General features: G+C 36.0%; 1 protein-coding gene across 1 annotated transcript in view; it reads right to left on the bottom strand.

Moving 5' to 3' along the window:
• A1CF (APOBEC1 complementation factor) overlaps window positions 1-7,145 on the bottom strand; it is a 53,370-nt gene that overhangs the window by 41,244 nt on the left and 4,981 nt on the right. The gene's annotated exons all lie outside the window — the stretch shown is intronic.

Raw genomic sequence — 7,145 nt, 5'->3', positions numbered from 1 at the left:
TATTTAACTTATATACTGTGGAAGTTGGCATTACCATTATTAGCTGTTTTTTAAAATCTTTGCATTCGTATATGAATGCCAGATATTTTCTTTAAAATAGAAAGAGCAATGATAATTGTGGTGTAAAGACTGAATAAATGGGATGTTTGAATTTGTAGAAATGTGGTACTATAGTTAGTAACAAAGAGGCAAAGTTAGGGCAGGAGCATAACACATGAATATAAATTTAACTTTATCATCATACAGCCCAGAGTTTCTCAAAATATTTTATGTGAGGTAATATTAGGTGGTTTATAGACCAATGCTTTATTTTAATAGTTATGCATTTATTTTATTGTACATCAGGAAAATATATTTATCACATAAAACCTTTTCCACTTACATAAAAGTCTACTTTTAACACTAAACTCAGTATTTCTATTCAAGTTATTTAATGAATTCTAAATAAATATTATTTTTGGCTGTATGTGTTTATGGCAAAAATCACAAAGATGCAAATAGATTTTGGATTTTTAAAGTTTATCTTTGTTTCAGTCTTCAAAAAGCTTCCACATTTGATTTTTTTTAAAAAGTGTGGTTTGTTCATAAAAACAACTATCAGTACATTATGAATCATGTTCCTGTATCACTTTGGAAGACTGACTGTTGAAAGCCTGTTGCCTAGGAGAATAGTCCTAATTTCATTTCAAGTTGCTAGTTGTCTTATGGAGGCAGAACTAACTTGTTATCAGATGATGCCTTTAATAATATCATCTTCTAATATTTTCCCTTTATGGATTATGTGTGACAACCACCCTTGAGGAATTCAGTATCTCAGTTGTTGAAGTATTTAAGAGCAGACAGGCTTTTAAAAATAACTTGCATTTTGTAAAGCTTATTATACGTTTTTGGCCAATTCATGGGTATATTAAATTCAAGAATATCCTTACACAAAATTAGAAATCAGAAAATTTATTTTTTTGGAGTGTGTATGTGTGTTTCTACGTAAGAGAACAAGTAAAATGCCAATTAACTTCTAAGACCCTCTGTTCACATTTGCCATGAGTTTCACTAATGATGGACTGCACAGCATATATTATCTTGAGACCAGGATTTGCTGTGTTCATGCTCACTTCTGGCTCTGGGCAGTTGCCTTGTCTTACTGCTGCAATCTCCAGGAACCTATAAATTCCATCTACAAAATAACTAGGTGAAATCTTTGGTGATTCCTTTATCCATTTGGGGCGTTTATCTTTTTGCAATGTGTAATTTATTCAATAGGCCCATGCAACTTTTTATTATAGATACAATTTGCCTTTCTGAGTTGACTAATAGTAGTCAGAGATCTGATTAAATGACATAAAGATATCCCCATGCAAATAAGGACATTTGGCCTTATGCAGATAATGAACATTTGGTTTGGGTTAATTGCTCTTCTATCCTTTCCTAGTTCAACATATGCCAAGGAGAATTCCATCAAATGCACTTGTCTTTTAGCATGTGAGAAATTTTGTACAGTAATTAATCTCCTTATCACACCCCCATGAATTTTTACAAGCTGAGGGTCTCGGCAAGACACTAAATTTCTCCTGACTTGAAATTCTTCATTTAAAAGGGAATAGGGTTAACTAGGTGATTGCAGAGGTCTTGGGAGGGTATTAGGATGGTTGTGAAAGGGAGGCTGACTTTCACCATATTAAAATGTGGAAAAATGTTCATACGATGTTTTCTGAGTTAGTCAATAGGACCCTTAAAGGAAATGTAGGGATTTTTAAAACCAATGTGTCTCCATTGCATATCCCCTTGACACCTGGTCCATTAATTACTTAATGACTTTCTTTGCATTGATTCACTTTCTTAAACTTACACAAAAAAGAAAATATCGTTCTCATAAGTGGAGTATCATTTCCCACAAATGGAAGGTCACTATAAAAGAAACTGCAAAAGAAGGAAACCATGATCAAGTTCTAGCTGGACATCGTTGTCTACTAAAAGTTCTGAGCCCTAGTTCTGCTGTTTAAAAAGATTAGCAGAGGGAGGGGATATGGGGATATATGTATACATATAACTGATTCACTTTGTTATACAGCAGAAACTAACACACCATTGTAAAGCAATTATACTCCAATAAAGATGTTACAAAATAACAACAACAACAAAAAAGATTAGCAGGGGCTGGAGAGGTGTTTAAGACATACCTTCAATGACTTCCCTCATCAGAAAGCTTAAAATAGAATTGAAAGTGGAATCATTCTCTCATGATGAAATTCAAGGTTATTGAATCCTCTGTCAGGTATGGTTTAACATCAGTTCGGCTCTCTACCCTGCATCTCTGAAACAATGTTAAAAAGAGGATCACAGCTACTGAAGTCCTACCCAAATTCATGATTGTATGTTTCTGTGATCTCATTTTTTCTCCTTAGCCTATGTTAGAGAGCTCTCTTTGCATGTCATAATAACATTTTAGTTTCTGAAGATGAAGAGCCACTTATTTCTGATTGCTGATTGGTATTAACAGGTAACAATTTAAAAAATCCTGAAGTTGTCTGCAAACAAAGTCTAAAGTTCAAAACAGCCATCGATGCTTCTGGGTATTTGAGTCATGAAATTTACACCAGTTTTTAAGCTGATAAAATGGAAACCCTTATGTGCTTCTAGTTTAAGGGAAGACACTATAATCCATATTTTGCAAAGATTTTGAACCTTATATTGAGGACCTCATATATAACCAACTTTCTATTAGGCTATTGGAGGAGAAATTCATTGCTGTTTGAAAATAGCTCCTGGAATGCCTTTCTATTTCGTGGGATGCTGAAGTTCCCATCACATGTCAGGTACACACACTCTCCACAAAAGGATTCACAGAGCTGCTGCTTCATTTGGAGTCTTCCACACCAGCCTATGGCATTGCTGGCTAGTAGAAGCACGGCTTCTAAGGAGCTTGATAATTAAGTTAGCCTGTGGGTGGCTGGAGTGATAAGCTTAGGGAAACACGTACCTGTGATGATCTACTGGCCCCACCCTGTTCTCATGCTTAGTGCCACCTATTTAAGGAATTAGGTCATTCACCAAGTGCATGAACGATAAGTCCTTGGATAGTGGGGACAGGAGCAGTTGGTGAGAACAGGCAATAGAAGAAAAAGTAGAACCCAGGAACTATATTTTACCATGAAGTCAAATTCCTTTTTCTGTCCCTAGGATTTTTGTGTGGTGGTTGCAAAAGAATGTCAATGCCACAGTGTTCCTCCATCTGCTTCTCACTGAGCTAGTCTAGTCGAAGCCATTTGTAAACTCTGGGATCCTAAGTTACTTATTTTTTATTGCATTATTTGTAGGAAAAATTGTAATTTGAAAAATACCCAAGGAAATTTACTGAAGTACATTATACCAAACCAGAGAGATAGGGGAGTTAACTTAGTTTGAGGCACACTTAGCAGAGGGATGGTCTCCTAATCAGATCTAGTGCCATCCTTTGTACCTTATGGCTGATACATATCTATTGAGGAACTGAATAAATTAGAATTAAAATATGCAGTTGCAGTGAAATTCCAAATAAGGAAACACACCTAGAAAGCAAAGTTTGAGAAATGGGAATTAAAGTCTGTATTTTATTCTAGTTTGAGGAAATTGTTCCCAGGAACAGATTGATGACTGATTAAAAAAAGGAAGAGAAGGATGAAGCCCACTGATTTCTCATTTATCTGCTGTAATCTTACTGGATCTTTGAAATTAAGACACACTAATGTCTTCACCGCTGAAAAATGTTGTGCATTTTACAAATATTTTGGTGAATCAGTATCACCCAAGTGGTCCCCTCTGCCAAGGATGCTGTTTTGTCCTTGGCTCCTTGCAATGTTTGTTTGCTCTCATCTTCTAAGTCTCAGCTTCAAAGTCATCTTGTCTGAAGAAGGCCTCCTGCCATTGTCATTTAACCTGATTTATGACATTCATAGCACTCAACATGATATGTCATTATTTTATTTCTTGTTTATTTTCTGTTTTCTCATGAGTAATTTTCATGAAGGCAGGCACCATGTCTCTCTTTGTGGAATCAATAAATGAATCAATAAGTGAATGAATGAGGGTTTAGACTTCATTTGGTGGGTAGGACAAGGAGGGATGCTCCTACTTCCTTTAAGGAATCTTAAATGCTCATCTATGTTATAGGAAGTTTTCTTTAAAAACTGTGAATTAGGCATAGAGAACAGACTTGTGGTTTCCAAGGGGGAGAGGGAGTGGGTGGGGGATGGATTGGGAGTTTGGGATTAGCATATGCAAACTATTATATATAGAATGGATAAACAGCAAGGTCGTACTGTAAAGCACAGGGAACCATATTCAATATCCTGTGATAAACCATAACCATAATGGAAAAGAATATGAAAAAAGAATATATGTGTGTGTATATATATGTATAACTGAATCACTTTGCTGTACACCAGAAATTAACACAACATGGTAAATCAACTGTACTTCATTTTTTTAAAGAAACCTGTGAATTAACTTATAGCAGAGTACTAGATTAAGGATAAGAGTTGGGAGTCAGCAAACTTTCTCTATAAAACGCCAGATAGTTGATATTTTAGGATTAAAAAAAAACCCGACCTTTTTTTTTTTTTTTTTTTTTGCGGTACGCGGGCCTCTCACTGTTGTGGCCTCTCCCGTTGCAGAGCACAGGCTCCAGACTCGCGGGCTTAGCGGCCATGGCCCACGGATGCAGCCGCTCCGCGGCAAGTGGGATCTTCGCGGATCGGGGCACGAACCCGTGTCCCCTGCATTGGCAGGCGGACTCTCAACCACTGCGCCACCAGGGAAGCCCAAAGCCCCGACCGTTTGAAATTGTGAGAATCACTCATAGCCTTCAATCACTACAAAAACAGGCTGTGGCCACATTTGAGTCGTGGGTCAGTTTGCTGACCTCTGGCTTATGTCTCTACTGAACTGTATAACTCTGGGGCTTGTCTTCCAATGTAAAATGGAAAGGGTTGGATTATACCAGTATTAAATATACATGTAGTAAACATATAAAGAATTAGAAATAATAGCCTAATGAACCCAAGCACCTATCATCCAGCTTCAATAATGAAATTTTCCTCATGAAATATTCCCAACTCTTCTATTCCTAACCGAATGCTTCTTATAAATTTTTTCTACTTCATGAGATTTTTTCCTTGACATAAAAATAATCCATATTCATTATAGAAAGTTTGAAACATAAAGAACACAAGGAAGAAAAAACTACTCTCATCAGAGATTACATTTCATTATCTCCCAATATTTGTGTGTGTGAATAATTTCTTAAAATATGATCTGTAAACTGATATATACAGTTTTGCATTCTAATTTTTAACATTAAAAGTTGGACATTTCTGCATGTCTTTGAAATCACAGTTTTACATGACTATATAATTTGGAAATATAAGGGTGACATATTTTATATGACCAGTAGTATTTTGTTGGACACTTAGGATATGTCCAATATTTTTAAACAAATTCCACTATGATGAGCATCCTTATGTCTAAATATTTGTCCTCATTCCTTAGGTCAAAGACTATGGTCAGTTTTAAGGCTCTAAACAGAAAGGTAACACCCACAGCCGTATTGCTCACTTAATGCAGTCTTACGGTGTCCTTTTAAATTCTGGGTAAATTCATTTTTATTTCAACTACTTGCTATGCATTTTAGGTCAGCTGCTACACCTTATACTTCTATAATGCCAAGGACCAACACTAACACATTGTGTTCAATAATAGGGACTAAGGAAACAAAACAGACAAACAAGAACAAAAAAACTTTAAGGACAACCACTGGATTAAGCAAGAAATGGGACTGACATACCACGTAAATATTTGTTGTAATAATTTTTAGAAAGTAGATTATCAGGGCTTCCCTGGTGGCGCAGTGGTTGAGAGTCCGCCTGCCGATGCAGGGGACACGGGTTTGTGCCCCGGTCCGGGAAGATCCCACATGCCGCGCAGCGGCTGGGCCCATGAGCCATGGCTGCTGAGCCTGCGTGTCCGGAGCCTGTGCTCCGCAACGGGAGAGGCCACAACTGTGAGAGGCCCGCGTACCGCAAAAAAAAAAAAAAAAAAAAAGAAAGAAAGATAATAGATTATCAGTAGGGTAATTGGACAGTGTTAATACACACCATCATATTTTAAATCACTTAAAAATAGTATATAAGTATCCCTGAGTCTTCTTTAAAAAAATATTCAGACTACTTGAGGGTGATCTTTATTAGCTATATATTTAGCTTTCCTTGTAGTAGAATTAAAACTGATGTAAACTGACTCCACATTGGGTGGAAAGTTTTCTGAAAATGTTCATCTATGAAAATGTATTTTTCTAGATTTAAGGAGAAAATTCCAGCTGAAAGAAGCATCGCATGTCACAGAGTTGATGACCCACGCTAGTGATGCGTTCTGCAGGAAAGGTTCATCATAATGTGATTTTTTTTTTCCTTTGACTCTCAAAGACATGTATAGTAGTTTTAGAAAATCTGGGAAGTACAGTTAAGAGTGAAAAAGTGAGGGATAAAAAGCCCCACACGTATTTCATTGCCTGGAGAAAAAGTCTGTTTACAAGCTAACATAGTGGCACACATCCAAAATCTTTTTGTGTGGCATAATGCAACTAAGTTGAAAGTTTAACTTGTCAATATTACACAATTTTTATCAATAATATTTATTGAACCTATATATGCAGAGTATTGCATTAATGTTCTTTTATTCTTTAAAGAACTTTGATAAAAATTTTAGCCGTGAATTCTAAAGATATCCAATTGTTATTAAAAAGATATCACAAAGCATATTTTCAAGCCCTCACAAGCACGTTTTATTGCATCAGTTTGTATATAAAAGACTGGCTCATGTTGTTAAGTAACCTGCAAAATTCTATTTTTGACCACTGTATTTGTCCTGCTAGTGATAAGAGAGCACAAATTAGTCACCCTCTCTTTTTCGAATTCTTGTTTTGCAAGTATTCAGCATTCAATATCAGAGACTGCAAAGAAGAGCAGAAGCAAATCCTTCAATCCCTAATTTAGCAAATACCATAACATTTAAAAATATCATTTTATAGGTATGCTCCCTGAATTGTATTAATATATTTACCTTCATTTGTGTACAGAGATTTTTTAAAAAGTAAACCCGGTGTTCTTTTTTTT

This window comes from Delphinapterus leucas, chromosome 16 (assembly GCF_059928025.1).
Source record: "Delphinapterus leucas isolate spDelLeu-1000000601 "Yukka" chromosome 16, BTC_Dleu_Yukka2, whole genome shotgun sequence".
Lineage (NCBI taxonomy): Eukaryota > Metazoa > Chordata > Mammalia > Artiodactyla > Monodontidae > Delphinapterus > Delphinapterus leucas.
The sequence above is the reverse complement of the archived record's forward strand: the minus strand, read 5'-3'. Positions and strand labels throughout refer to the sequence as shown.